General features: G+C 40.3%; 1 long non-coding RNA gene across 2 annotated transcripts; it reads left to right on the top strand.

Annotated features, from left to right (window-relative positions):
- Positions 1-2980: 2980 nt before the first annotated feature.
- LOC148314894 (uncharacterized) lies at positions 2981-9840 on the top strand. 2 transcript variants are annotated; one of them, XR_015841429.1, is made up of 7 exons: positions 2981-3059; positions 3714-3833; positions 4433-4567; positions 5818-6006; positions 8301-8396; positions 9359-9511; positions 9616-9840. It is a non-coding gene; the product is annotated as an uncharacterized LOC148314894 (long non-coding RNA). The 2 variants fall into 2 exon arrangements; XR_015841430.1 differs by having other exon boundaries at positions 9295-9511.
- Positions 9841-15602: the final 5762 nt, after the last annotated feature.

Below are 15602 nucleotides of genomic sequence, written 5' to 3'. Positions count from 1 at the left end.
GAATGTGAGGTTTGGGAGGTTTTAGGTCGGTGCCTGGCGCAGACAGATACCTCGAGGGGGAAGGGATGCACAAGAAACTGGACCCTTCAGCCACAAGCAGGAGGGGCCACCACTTGAAGAAAGACCAAGAGAAGCAAGCTAAAGTTAACTGCAGCATACACATAGCCAATAGAATCATGCCAGGATGCCTTTGTCTCTGTGTCATTTGCATATTGTGTCTATAAATTAATGCTGAACAGCGAAGACAGAGAGAGCTGTATTGAGAGGGACCCAAACTCAAGTTGTAGATTTGTGTGTTAGGAATAAATCCACTCGTGTGTGAAAATGCCGGCTTCCTGATACCTTTCTATTGCAGAACGAGCGCGCATATTGTTGGATGAGTGAGAGTTGGGTAAAGTCACAAATTGGAGTCAGATTATTAATTTGAGTTTGCATTGGTTTAAAATTAAATTCTAACATTGATTTAAAGATAAATTCCAACACCGCCAAGATGGAAAACAACAAAACCACCACGCCAAAGGCAGAACCTGTTTCAGTGGATGCTATTGCCAAACCATGTGCTAATTGTAATGGAGAGCAACAGTCTCACAATTTGTAAGGAATTTAGGAGAAAGCATCACAAGGATAAGATTGACTTCTTGAGGAGCAAGGGTCTGTGTTTTGCATGTTTGATGCACGGTCGCATTAGCAGTTGCTGGAAACAAAAGCTTCAATGTCAAGAATGCTCTAGACTGCATCCTACAGCACTACACATTGTCCATAAACTTCTGCAAAGAAACAGCCTAAGACGATTGTAAATAGCAGTACCTATTAAGCGCCCTCGTACAAACAACAGAAACCTGGGGTGTCACTGGGGCCTGTAAATAGGACTGCATCCTTTCAATAATTCCGGGATGGGTCAAGGCACAAAAAGGAACCAAGACAGTGACGACTTACTGTCCGGTTTAAAAATGCCCTGACGCCTTTTTTAGACTGAAATAACTTACTAAAGTTTTCGTTTTGTGCCATTCAGAATGGGAGAGGGAGCCAGGAGGCGAAACAGCCGTCTTGCCAGTTCAATCCCGCACACCCTCTGACTCTCACCCTCCGTTCTGCCTTTTTATTGAAACTAACTCATCAATAACTAATCACCAGAAGACAGAAAAGCATCAACAACTAATCACCAAGAGACAGAAAACATCAATAACTCACGGTATAAAGGTCAGTTTAACTAAAGCATCAATAACTAATCACCAGGGACTCCAGCAGGCAGAAAATCATAACCCAAGGTCAGTTTAACTAAACACATCTTCAGGATACGGTGTCTGTGTGTGTGTGTGTTAAAATAACAAGTAAGTGTCTCTGTGTGTGTTAAACATTAATGAGTGTATAAAAACATGATTATGAATACACAAACTGATTACCTATCCTCAGCCCATCTTACATTTCCCCCCTGTTGTGGATTTAAAAATCATGTCCTTACGGCTTTAAGACAGATCATCATAATGAAATCATACAACAGTGTGATCATCAGTGGAGGAGCGAAAACCTCACATTAGGGAAAAATTCCCCTCCTCCCTTCTGGCGTAGAATGAGATCCTCATAATTTGATGACCATCAGGGAATAAAACTTGTCCCTGGGGTGACTTGGTGGAGGCCCTTGCCTCGTTGTAGGAGAGGACAGCCGTCCTTACCTCCCGGATCTTCGTGTATGGTGTGTGTGTGTGTGTGCACGTGTGTGGACAGGGGCAAGAAGTCCATGTGTTTTTACGTTTTAGTGTCCAGTTTGAGTTCGTCATTCTCAACATTAATCAGGTTGTAACGGTACATTTGGGCAACAAACCTACGATTAACCATCATCTTTGTCATAAAAATAATGCAACATGAACAGACTAAACATAACAAAATGAAAACTATAATTATCCCTATATATTGTTTTTTTAAATTCTTCATAGTGGTCATAACATCAATAATTGTTTCATTTTTATTAAAAATTTAAATGCAGTAATGTACTCCAATCAAGGCTGATATTCCTTTGTTATGTACGTCATTAATTTCCAAACAATATCTAATCTTTTTGTTCTGTGGCTTCAACATATTTATCATCTCATCAATATTAGCACCACAGAGTACTGAGTTTCGAGATCCTCACAATAGTCGTTCTCAAAATGATATTTTTTTTTATCAATTTAGCTTTGTTAAGGTAAGATATTTTATTGACAATCTAACATTAATATGCAAAGAACATGTACATTAGTACGAAATGTAAAAAAAAATTGTGGTGGGGGGGGTGCGAATTGTTTTCTTCTTGGTAGGGGGGGCATGACAGGAAATAATTGAGAACCACTGGTCTAGTCACACACCAGCTCGGGTTCATTCCCTACCAGAGAAATGACATTCCATGTCCCCAGAGCTAGGCGCTTTATGTTGCCGGGGATTGGACTGCCTTTGACTGCCTCCTAGCTCAAAGGAAACCCAAATTCTTTGGTCCCGCCCACTGGTAGTGAGCCGAAGCCCTTGTATTAAATAATAAATAAATACATAAAATAAAAAAATTAATAAATTTAAAAAACGGACCGATCCACTGCTTGGGTTAGTTTGACCCACCTTGAGATCCGTTCCCACTCAGTGACAGTGTCTACAAGCCACTGCCACCAGGCCAGTGAACCGACGTCCAGGCAGTGACAAAAAACGTGATCAAATTACATTGCTCATCATAAGGTGTTTGTGAGACGCTCTTTGTATGTTTCCTCAATTAAGACCTGTTTTCCATTGGTGTATTTGAAAAAAGTGGTGAACCTGTTAAATTCACTACAAAACGTTAAGAAGATGAAAGTAATGTTTGAAGGAATATTATTTTTCTATCGACATGCCGGCGGGCGGGCACAGATAGAGAGTGATAAAGCAGCACCACCCGCGCGGGGCGTGCTGACGAAAAGGCAAGCGCTCCTCCTCTCATCGCGTCCTTATTAAGACAGAAAAAAGACGCTGTTGAATTTGACCTATTCGCAGTTCGAGCAGGTGCTTAATGCTGGAGAATATCACCACTTCGAAGTTCGAACTGCTGTTGAAACGGAGAGGTAAGTGTTTTTCGTTTGTTTTTATTCAAAACATGCCTCCAGTGCATTTGTTCATGGTTAGAGATAGTTGTGTGGAAAACACTATACAAAGTAGCACCATGGATGTGGGCCTACAACACTGGCCTAGCAAACATGTGCTCCTACATCGACATAATTGACGAGCTCCAGTTAAGCATTGAATAATTATAAAACGTCATGGTGCTTTTACTCATTTAAAGAACTAAACCGACGCGTATTTTCATCCGGTGGTCAGGTTTGCATTGAATGTGAGCACGAGGGACGCTAGCTTGTTGCGTTAGCTTTGCGGAGCTAACAGCTTGCACTTTTGTTATAGAACAACAGAATGCAAGTACCATGATAATTTCTGTCATTAATTTTTGTGTAAGACACGATGTTCACTGGTTAATTACATGATTCTTAAAGCAAAGGTTACTGTGAATGCAATTTTGGTAAGATTTTTGTAGTCACACTGCATAAATCTGTCTGTTGTTTAAACTTCAATATAAACTATTATGGTTGAAATCGTTAATTGGGATGGAGGGATTGATATTTTTTTAATTTATAATTTATTTTTCTTACACTGATATTGTTAAAACTCCATTTAGCCTATAGTATTAATAATTCTCAACACAAAACTGTCTTTTTTCTTTATAGAATAAACAATGCCTTCCCTGAGATGCAGGAAGTCCCCAAAGCAGGATACTATTGAACATGCAGTCAAGGGTCTGGACAAGACTGCAGAGTTAGAAGCGAAGTATATAAACTCATTTAAAGGTATGATGTTAACGCTTTTGCTAAGATATATTATTGTTTTCTGATAACCAAGCTGACATCGTTTTTTAAGTGGTTATTTTACATTAAGAGTGTCTTGACCTTTTCTTTGTCAGTTTCAAGTTATTTCAGTGAGCGTGAAACCTGATGGTAGGAGTTCGATCTAAATTAAGGCTGTACTTGATGACGCCCTCCGGCATTTTTATACCACAATAGACCGGTGAACAAGTCCGATATTGATAGTCTAGTGTAAAGCACGTTATACGTCACAGAGATCACGTGACGCGATCCAATATGACTGTGTATACAGTGTATGTCATTGTTATGAAACTAAATAATCTTAAAGTTTTTTTTTTACGTAACCAGGTGCCATTGACATTTGTACTTTCAGTCCTAATACATACTGGCTAATGCAATGCTGGAAAATGAATTTTGGCTGGTCTGTTCCTTTAAAATCATAAAGAAGGGCTCTGCTCTATCCCTCACAAGAAGCAATGTTTCAAACCACCCTACATTAGTATAGTGGCCCAAATGAATATGATGACTCCTTATTTGTGTGCTTAAAAATATGACGAAGCTATCTTGATTTCCCTGTTAACTAGGTCGAGGAGTATTTACCAAGGCCCCTTTCAGGAAAGACGACTTTATTCTTTATTATGGAGTACAGAGGAAAATTGATAGATTCTGATAAATCTCAACGCAGGAAGATGGATGGAAGAGGCACTGTCTTTTTGGAGGTGAGGCAAAGATTGAGATGTTATCTTATTTTTGTTTTTATTTAAAAAAATAAACACATACTCATCCCATAAGTGTTAGGGGAAAAATCATTCTCTAAGCAAAAATGTATACCGTATTTTCGCACCCAAAAGACGCGCCGTGTCAAAGGGCGCAACACCTGTTGAGGCCGCTATTTCTGTCTTTGTAACATATACTGGACGCACCGCCTGACAAGACAATAGCACAGCTGCTGTTAGCATAGCATGAACTTGGCAGAGCTGCCCACACTGACACAGCCGATAGCAGCCTACTATGCCCCAATAACATGAGCAATCACCCCATTGTTGCAGCAGACGCCAAGTCTCTATTGACAATAGCTGACAATGGCTCAGGCCAATATTAGGTGCATTGGCAATAGCCTACAAAGCAACGTCAGGGGAGGGACTTGGCTGCTACCACACTCCTTAGAGTCACGGTTTCAAAAAAAAATAAAAAACTCATCATACAAGCAAACAATGAAACATAGAAATAAGATTAACACAAACATGTATCTCTCATGCCATCAATATACCCAAAAAAAATGAAAATAATACAAAAGCCACTCAGCCTTAGCTAATTCAAGCAATGCATTCTGGGAGCAGAGACCCACAATCCCATAGCTGTTTAGAGAGATTTGCATGGCTGTTTAAAGAGATGTGCTGTTATGCTTTGGACTTTTTGTCTGTTGTCTAAACCTGGGACGTTTCTTGCTTGCAATAACATAAATGATAAGACAGACTAAAACATTGTGGACAGCTGCCCTTTGTCCAGCTTTTTCCAACACCATCACCCAAACATTATAGTCAGATGGTGTATTTGTCACGGTCGATTGTAAGCATGGACAACTCACTCTTTGCCCAGCAGGGTGTGCTAACATGCACTTCCAACAGCTCGTTGATGACAAGGGCTGATGGACGTGAGTGGTACTTTGTCCATTTAATGGACGCATCGACTGACAGGGCGCTTTGTTTGCTTATGACTGCGAAAATACGGTAATTACTTTTATTCATGCGTTGAATCTGTACAAATGAAAATATAGACCATGAAGTCTCAAAGACAAGCTGTTAATAGGGCCTGATTCCAATAGAAATTTATTGTATGATTTGATTTAGAAGATTTAAAAATTGTGGATTTCCTATTTTTATGTTTTGTGTACACAAGATTGTCTCAAAGATTAATTTCTGACATTGATTGAATAATTGTTTTTTTTTTTTTTTAAATCTATTTTAAGTGTTGATGCCGCTCAAGAAGATGGCAGTCTGGGAAGACTGGTTAATGATGACCACATGCACCCCAACTGTAAAATGAAGAAGAAGACAACAGAGGACAGACCACACCTCTGTCTGTTTGCGCTCCGAGACATTGATGTTGGCGAAGAAATAACTTAAGACTATGGACCAGCTGGCCTTGGAGAACACAGGTTTGTAAGATGCATCTTTAAGTACAATAACAGAGCCCACTTGTGGTGTTCTGGTGATGTAGTTTCCAATTAGTTTGGCAATCTAATAAATGTATGTTGAGGTTTCTATGGAAGTTGAACATGCTGACTGACTGGGGGAGTTCTCCATTGTCCACTATCTGTAATTCAAATTTGTGGGTCTGAGTCAAAGTTTGGCTCTTCAGGAACAACGAACTGGTCAGGGAGTGACAGTATTACAAAGTTCTGCGTTACTCTTTTCTGGGCGGTGGCCCTGTTAGGCCATCATATGCCATATTGCAAATATCCCCATTGTGGGACTAATTAAGGACATCTTTATGTTGTGGTTTCCCTACCAGAACCAGCACCAACCCTGTATATTCATGATATAAAACACTGTTTCAATTTGATATTTAGCCTTTCTATACTGTAAAAATAGAAGACCCCAGGCTTTCCTGCGCCCCCTTGCCCAATTGGTGGTGTTCAGGAGACAACCTGGGACTGAAATATCAGTCACAACCAGTGTTGTTTTCGTCACTGATGACTATGACGAAAATACTTCGTTAACGCCCCTTTTTTAATGACGATGACAAGCTAAACGAGGTTCTTTTATGACGAAAACATGACGTGATGTACATGAATTTTTTTCGTTGACGAGACAAAATTGTTAGCATGTGGTTCATAAATTATTTTATGTTGCTTTTAGTGAAATAAAGCCACGACAGTTGCCCAACAAAATGTTTTGCTTCTCTGCTTATTTTGGAGCAGTGAGCATTGATTCCACTGTTGCCACTTTTTTCTGTTTGTAATGAAGAATCCTTTGTAGTCCATCCAAAAGTCTTTGTTATTGGGTGGAAACCTTGAATGCCTTGTTTTAACTCAAATGGACTTAAACCCATCCATCCATCCATCCGTTATCTGTACCGCTTCTCCTCACTAGGGTCGCGGGGGGTGTTGGAGCCGATCCCAGCTGTCTTCGGCAGTAGGCGAGGTACACCCTTGAATTGGTGTCCAGCCAATCGCAGGGCATACATAGACGAACAACCATCCACGCTCACACTCATGCCTAGGGGCAATTAGAGTGTCCAAGCAACTTGCCATGCATGTTTTAAGAATATGGGAGGAAACCGAATTACCCAGAGGAAACCCACGCAGGAAGGCCGGAGCCAGAATCGTACCTACGACCTCAATATTGTGAGGCCATCCTGCTAACCAGTTGGGCCACCGTGCCGCTTGGACTAAAACCTTTGTGAATAAATTGACGAAAACTAGGGTAAAACTTTTTTTGCGTTTCCGTCGATTAAAACTGGACTAAAACCCTTTTTTTAGTTTTCGTTGACTAAAACTGGACTAAAACTATAACGAATTGGGATGACTAAATGTGATGTAAACAAATCAGCACTTTGTCCAAATGACTTGGACAAAATCTAAAATGCCTGCCAAAAACAACACTGGTCACAACACGTGTCTACAGAAGATTAATTGGCATGGGCGAAATTAATTAGTTTTATTTCATTCATGAGCTTATGTTTTGTTTTGGGTGGCTAAGGCTTAAAATGTGTAAAAATCTAATCCAACCTCAAATATAATTAATTCAATAAATTTATGATGCTACTAAAACATCGAAGCAGCCTCCTCCAGGCTTTACAGACTCAGAAATGGAGGTATGCGTATCGTGTACTCATCCTGTCGTGTCTCGAGATGTTAAAATTGCAGTTAGATAGACGTGTGCTGATTAGACAAGACTTCTAATATATCTGGTGTCACAGGATATTTGTCAGTGAATGTGTATGTCTGGTTTGAGGCTCACTCAGCTTTTTCTTGTGTTGTGGGGTCCAGTTGAGTTGAATTGCGTGTCAGGTATGTTGGCCATCTGACACCCAACTGTCAGGTTTGTGTTTGTGGGGACCCCGTAGAGCCATTTTTATTGTTGACATAAATCATAGCTAATCATCTTTTCCTTCATTATCATATGAAATACAGTTAGGAGTTGTATGTGCCTTTACTATGTTATAATCTTAGAACCTACCAGCCACTACAGGTGTCCGACAAGAAGACTTTTGGCTGTCCTGTGCTCCATTGCGCCCCTGGTGGCGTTCAAAAGACAACCTGTGACTGAAATATCAGTCACAACATATCTCTACTGAAGATTAATTGTCATGCGCTAAAGTAATTGGTTTTGTTTCATTCGTGAACTTGTTAGTTTTTGTTTTGGGTGGCCAAAGCCTAAAATGTGTAAAATTCTGATCCATTTTCTTTTTTTAATTCATTAAATTAATATTCAACTTGTTCATTAGGATGGAGGACAACCGACAATGACTGAATCGGCTGAGGTTGATGCCACCAGAACATCGAAGCAGCCTTCTCAAGTTTTGACAGACTCTGAAAAGGAGGTATGCGTATCATGTGGTCATCCTGTCGTGTCTTGAGATGTTAAAATTACAGTTAGATAGACCTGTGCTGGTTGGACAAGTTTTCTAATATATCTGGACATAAATCGTAGCTAATAATATTTTCCCTCATCATCATATGATATACAGTTATGCCTAGTATATGTCTTTACTATGTTACAATCTAAGAACCTACCAGCCACTACAGTTCTCTCATTGGGAGACTTAAGCTTTCGTCAGGTTGTCGACTGCTGCATTGCCCTCTTATTGGCTTTAAGTACACAACCTGTAACTGAATTATCTGTCAGAACAGAACCTATGTGTCTACAGCAGGTGATTTGGCATGTGGATTCTTCAGATTTTTAGAAAATAGGTAAAATTGTGATCAAAAGTTTAAAATGTCTAAAATTCTGGTATAGTTTGCAATAGTATATCTATTAAATCATTTAAAAACTTCTTAACAAGGATGGAGAACATTGGCTGTGACCGAATTGGTTGAGGTTTAGATTACCAGGACCATTGAGCAGCCTCCTCGGGATCTACAAATTTAGGAATGAAGATATGCATCCCATGTTACAATCCTGTTATGGCCCGAGGTTTTGAAGTTGCAGTTACATATTGGGCTGGGCGATATGGCTGATAAGTACATAGCGATATAAGTATTTCATATGGGTCCATCGATACACATTGAATTCTTTTTTTATATTATTTTATTTATTATCGTTTTTATTTTCCAATATTTTCACTGCCCTGTTAAAAAAACATTTAATGTAGTTTTCCTCCCGGGAGCTTTTTGTTACGGTCAATTAATTTTGTTATTACATTATTTTGTCATATCATTCATCAATATTTTAGTTTTTTTTTTTTTTTTCAAATAGAATTAAGACCTTTTTCTGTGCAGATTCCTCTGGGGATTAAGTATTTAATGGGTTCTCAATTTTCTCTTGGACTCTGATGCAACCCAGTCTCCTCCCTTGGACAAAAAATATGGGCTGAATCTTCCTTGGAATAACGACACAGATTCTGACGAATCATTGTCAAATCCTGCCCCTGAACTTTGCGCCTCAGACCCAGACCATATTACTATCCCAAGGCTCAGGAGGACCAAAAGTATACAGGTAAACAACCCATATAGATTTCAGGGAATCTTACAAGCAAATTGCATATATTTTATTGGTCTCCTGCCTTCTATCCTTTATATTTCGTTGTTGTTGTTTTTTAGATTAAAAAAACAGGCTGACTTTGGAATGGATAAGCATTATTACTCCAACTCAGATGACAGTGGAGATGAATATATTCCGGATACAAGTGAGGCCTCTGATTCAGACGGAAGTGAATCTTTGAAAATTGTGGACCCTCTCTTGAAGTCTAAGAATGCCTTCAGAGATTTTTCTCCCACACCACGAATCTCAAAAGCCACCTCAACGCAGGTTGTTAATCAAGGGCGTTCACCCGTTCGGAGGAGTAGCAGCACTGGTGTGATTCTTGAATTCTATGGCTCTTCAAATATTTGTGCAGTTTAACACAAATCATCCAAAATAGAATTCAAGCACATCTGTGACAGAAATTCAAATTCAGAAGTCAAAGAGAGAGAACAAAAAAAAAAATCTAATGCTGCGCTTCTTCCGAAGACATATACTGTAAACATTAAATGTATGTTAGGACAATCTTGAAAAAAGTATTAGAACACCCTTTACTTTTATTTCTTGTTAATTTTATTAACCAAAATATGTCCATTTTTATTACAGATTAATGAATACAAAATTAAAACTCTAATCAGCTACTTTTTAATCGTTATATTTGTCTAAACAAATGTTATACATCTGTGTGTTAACTTATACAAGAAATGACGGAAAAGCAAGGGTGGTTTAGTATTTTTTTATCGTATATAGTCTGTATAATATCTTTAACCTATGCTGATGCTGTTTAATACTGATTTAAATAATAATAATAATGTCATAATCTGTTGGTTTTACATGAACAAAACCTTTCAAGCACTTTTTAAAATTCTAAATACTACCTCTTGTCAGTAAGTTGGTTCACAGCACTGCCTTGGAGTGAAAGTGTGTAGTGCTGAGACAGTCGGTATGTGCTGAGTCGTCTGACGTTTGTGTGACTGGTACCCAGGAAGGTAGCAAAACCAGGCAGTGTGTATGTCGTACCCAGGAAGGCAGAGAAACCAAGCAATATGTATGTGGTACCCACGAAGGCAGAGAAACTAAGCAGTGTGTATGTGGTACCCGGGAAGGTAGCAAAACCAGGGAGTGTGCATAGATACAGACCCCAAAAGTGATTAAAACCAAATAAAGTCCCCAGAAGATCATCTGTAGTCAGGTGAAGGACCCTGTACTTTGTTCAACTCATTTACTCCCTTAGACGTACAAAGACGTCTTTTAATGCAATGGCGCCCTCTACCAAAGACGTATAAGTACGTTTCCTGTCTTTTTTACGTCATAGTGTACATAAGGGTCTGATGCAACCTCTGACTGAGAATCAGCCTTGTCCGCATTGTGAATCATGTAAAAATCACCCAGCAGGGGGCAGAGGTGCAAAAGATCCGCCTTGAATCTGCGCCAGAGGTACAAATGGGGGGCGGGATCCTGGGGTAGACTTATAAGTGTGGAGAGCAGCGTGGGTAGCAGCAGCATCGGCAGCACTAGCAGCAGTCGCATTAGTAGCGTTAGCAATGAAATCCTCCAAGCAAATGACGATCGAGGAATGCTTTTTTGTAAAAAAAAAAGCTTCCTAAAAGCATCAAGGCGATGGAGACGCTTTGGTTGAGAGGATGACGCTTCGTCGTCGTCACAACAAACAGGCGTCTAAAGAGGGTGCGCGTGCCTTGCGGCCTGCCTTCGGACAATAGCCAAAGCAGCTGAGAGTCCTCACCAGATCCCCCCGAACGAGGAGGTAAGCGCTCGCAAGTTACCATTGAACATGTGGTTTTACCCCTCATGCTTTTATTGTACATATCATGCATCTTGCGGGCAGAAAATGTCGCATAAATGTGCAGTTAGACGCGAGCGTATCTCCTCCCCGACGAGGAAACAACAATACTGAATGGTGTGGTAATCATGCATACTTTCTAAAATTCACAGATTGTGCATCCCGCGGCAAGAAAGTTCCTCCTCGTCTTGTTGGTGTAAAGAAAGGTAAATTATAATATGAAACTTCACACGCCAGCAATAAAATGCAGCAATAAATATATATTTCCAATTGTTTATATTTCTGTAATTTACAGGTTGTGCATCAGGAAGCAGTGGTTCCGGATGGCGTCACACTGGATGGCAACCGAGGAAAATCGACTTTACAGCAACCCCTGGACCACTGAATGCCGCTGCCCATTTGGAGTCTGAGGAGCCAGCTGATTTCCTGCAGCTGTTTCTCACGGATGAGCTTCTGCAGCACATCGCGGATGCCAGCAATCACTTCCCAGACAATTATTTTCACACAAACCCCAGTGGACAAACACAAGCTCGCCTATTTTCCACGGACCAGCAAAGCCAGACCACAACGAAAGTGTCGGGTCTGTTTGCGCAAAGGCAAACGGAGTGAAACAAGAATGTGGTGTGAACTATGTTGTGTGCCCTTGCATCAAGGCAACTGTTTTATTTTATATCACACAAAAAAAAAGTATGTATGACACTGATGTATTTCATTTTTGTACATAGTTCAACAGTTCAGTCGTTTAGTGTTATGTGCAAATAAATTTATTTTATCAAAAACATATTTTTTGTGCTTTTTTTTGTTATTTTATAGAAGGCATGCATTATTTAGATGTTAGAGGTGTCATAAAAGCCATAAATAATAGTGTCAAAGTTCAAATTATGGTCAAAATGCATCAGTTTACAAAAAGCTCATTTTCTCAGTTTTTTCCCCAGGGATTGGAGTTTTCATGAAATTTAGCTATTTTCAAATGCCGATTGTTCAAGAATGGAAAAAGATAGGAACAAACATTTTTTTTCTGTTGAAAGAAGAGAGTCTCATCTTTCTTCGGGTGTGCTCCATGTCTATATAGCATTAGAATACAATATTCTGTGGGCCTTGCAATATTAGTCAAAACCCAGGAAAACTCTGGGATTGAGTGGGTTGCTCCAGTGAAAATGGCTGGTATTTAATGAGTTAAGACTGGTTAGGACATCCGGCTCGCAGTCCCAAGGTGCAGGGTTCGATCCCGGGACCCAGCTTTCCTGTGTGGAGGTTGCATTTGTGAGTGAGTTTGAGCGCAGGTGGTTGTTCGTCTTTGCGTGCCCTGCGATTGGCTGGCAACCACTTCAGGGTGTGCCCCGCCTACTGCCCGTTGACAGCTGGGTAGGCTCCAGCACGCTATCCTTGTGAGAATAAGCGGATTGGATATTACATGTATGTGTTTATGCCCTAGGCCAGGCGAGGGCAAACTACGGCCCGGGGGCCACATGCGGCCCGTTAAAAGTTTTAATCCGGGCCGCCGAACTTGAAAAAAATTTAATGAATAAACCTTGTTAATGTTTTATTTTCTAAACACTGTGGTTTTCAAAGACAAATATTATTGTTGGAATGCTTTTATTCACTTTCATATAAAATTAAATGTATTTTTTTTCTCAGATGAGGTGAGGTTTCCAAAAGACTCCATCCATCTGCTCCTGGTCCGGCCCCTCTGTCATATTTTAGAACCCATTGTGGTCCTCCAATCAAAAAGTTTGCCCGCCCCTGCCCTAGGCTTTGTGTCTTTGCTTGGTTGACTGTGTAATGAGTGTATGAATGCATTTCTTTCTACCAGACACCTTGGACTTCCCATGGCAGATTAATAATCTATTTTATCTATCCATCAGGGTCACGAATGTCATTTGATGAGTAGAGAATTTAGAGTCTCCAATTAACCTAATATACATGGATTTGCGCATGGAAACCTGAGAAAAAGCCCTTAGTCCTACTTTTCCATCTGAACCACTTTATCCTCACGAGGGTCACAGCCGTGACATCCCAGCTGACTTCAGAAAGTAAGTGGGCGACGACTCATGATCTCTTGGTTGAATAATATTGTTAGGGGCTCAAAATGGCCCTCTACAATAAAATGGCAGAAGAATATTACATACTCTCTGGCAGAAGAATATTGCGTTTTTTTGTTTTGTCCAATTAACTTAAATAAAACTTGGGAAAATTTAATGATTACATGTAAACCAGCTGGTCTTCCCCATACCAAGCCCTGGCTAAAACTGACTGAAAAATGCATGATGTGTGCCTTTTAAACTCCTCGGCCCATCCACTATGCCAGGGATGGGCAAACTTTTTGATTGGGAGGGGGGGGGGGGGCACAATGAGTCCTAAAATACATTTAATTTTAAACGAAAGTGAACAAAAGCATTACAACAATATATATGTCTTTGAAAAACCACAGTATTTAGAAAATAAACCATTAACAAGGCTTATTCATTTAATTTTTTTCAAGTTTGGGGGGCTGGATTGAAACGTTTAACGGGCCACAAGTGGCCCCCGGGCCGTAGTTTGCCCAAGTGCCCTAAGCCAATTGATTCTAAAAAATAACAGTTTTCTTCATCAAAACAACATTTTATGATCAACATAAATGTTAGTGAGTACATAAAGGTATACTCATTCGATCTATCATAACCCCATGCACTTAGACTGTACAAAAAAAAGAAAATTTTTATTTTAAAACCTAGTATTTCGCCATGACGTCACACGCTAGCGTCAAGTGCTTGGCGCTAAAAACCCGGAAGTAACAGCGGCGCTCGGTTTGAAAGTGGAGAGTTGTGCATGGTAGGCGAATTCGGGAGAAATGTTTGTTGAACACGAGGACTGTGGCGTAGAAGATGGTTTAACAGCGATCTAGTGCGCACCCAACCGTGATGGCTGACCAACGAAATAAATGTGGACCGACGGAGTGGACTGACAGGACGTGGAAAACAGGTGTGTGGCATGTGTGCGTGTGCACGAATGTGGGAGCGCGTTCACTATGGTGGCAGCGATCGCAAAGCAGCAGCACCACTCCTTGACAAAAGTATTGTACTTTCTCTGATGTTTTGGGTTTGCTCTGCTTTGGGGTTTGTAGTTCTGGCCACGCAAAAGTAACAAAGCAAGTTCTTGGATGTCTGCTTTTTTCTTGAACTGTTAATTGGTTAACATCGTGGCTCTTATTTTTATCTAATGTATGGAGTTTGGTGGCTATCTATATGCACAACTATATTAGTTGCACTTGAAATTGCATACAGAAAATTAGTATAAATAGGTTACGCTATAAAGTATAACAATATTAACAATCGTTATTGTTGTTACTGTTTATTTATTTTATTTTGCAATAACTGTGCTCCAAGCTTAGCTGTTGTGCCAGCTGCCAAGTAAAAATATGTAATCTCACTCAATAATAGGAATAAATACTTAACTAACATCTCAATTTTTCGGGTTGGGCTGTGGGGGAGGGGAGGGTGGCTGCCTGACATAAAGCAGACTGTCCTGCACATGCGCAGACCAGCCGAGTGTGTGAAGTGTGCGTAAGTGCAGTACCGGGACCGACCACTAGACAGCGATCCTGAGTAATTTTTCCGCACACACATTTCTAGCACACTCGTCTTGTTTTTGTGACCTTCCTGGGAAGCCCTGAAACTTTGACAGGACCTCCCCCTGAGCTTCTTATCACTGAATTCAATGCTCTTTTTTGTGGGGCCCAGATTTTTGGTCCCCACAAAAATTTTGGTCCCCTACAGTGGGTGTGCTGTCCGATGTTGGTCCCCAACATGTAGCTTATACAAACACACACACACACCCCTACTTGTTTTTGTGACATTGTTGGGCCACCTGAGCAAAACTCACATTGTGGGAACCACCCTTTCTAGTGGTTGTACAGCTCTGAAAAAAATCAGGCAGTGTCCAGGAATTTAGTTAAACACAAAAACCACTTCAAATTACCAATTAATGACCTGGAGGTCAAATGAGTGACTCAAGTGCATGTAATTCAGTCACTGTAGCCCAAAGATTCTCTGGGCCAGTGGATGAACCATTATTCGTCTTGGACAGCATTGAAGCAGGCCGTAGCCTGGTTTCTAAAGCTGAAAGACTTACTGACAGAGTAAAGGAAAATAGAAAGGAGTTAATCACATTAGGTGAAGAAGGCAAGATGAATTTATTCAAGAGAACTGTCAAAGGAAAGTATTTGACCTGCGACGACTTGGATAAAGCAGAAAGAGAACTTGTGAAATACTGTCAAAGGCGAAGTTT

This window comes from Idiotropiscis lumnitzeri, unplaced genomic scaffold (genome assembly GCF_059441095.1).
Source record: "Idiotropiscis lumnitzeri isolate Australia: NSW breed Sydney's pygmy pipehorse unplaced genomic scaffold, RoL_Ilum_1.0 HiC_scaffold_186, whole genome shotgun sequence".
Lineage (NCBI taxonomy): Eukaryota > Metazoa > Chordata > Actinopteri > Syngnathiformes > Syngnathidae > Idiotropiscis > Idiotropiscis lumnitzeri.
This window is presented reverse-complemented; position numbering and strand designations above follow the sequence as displayed.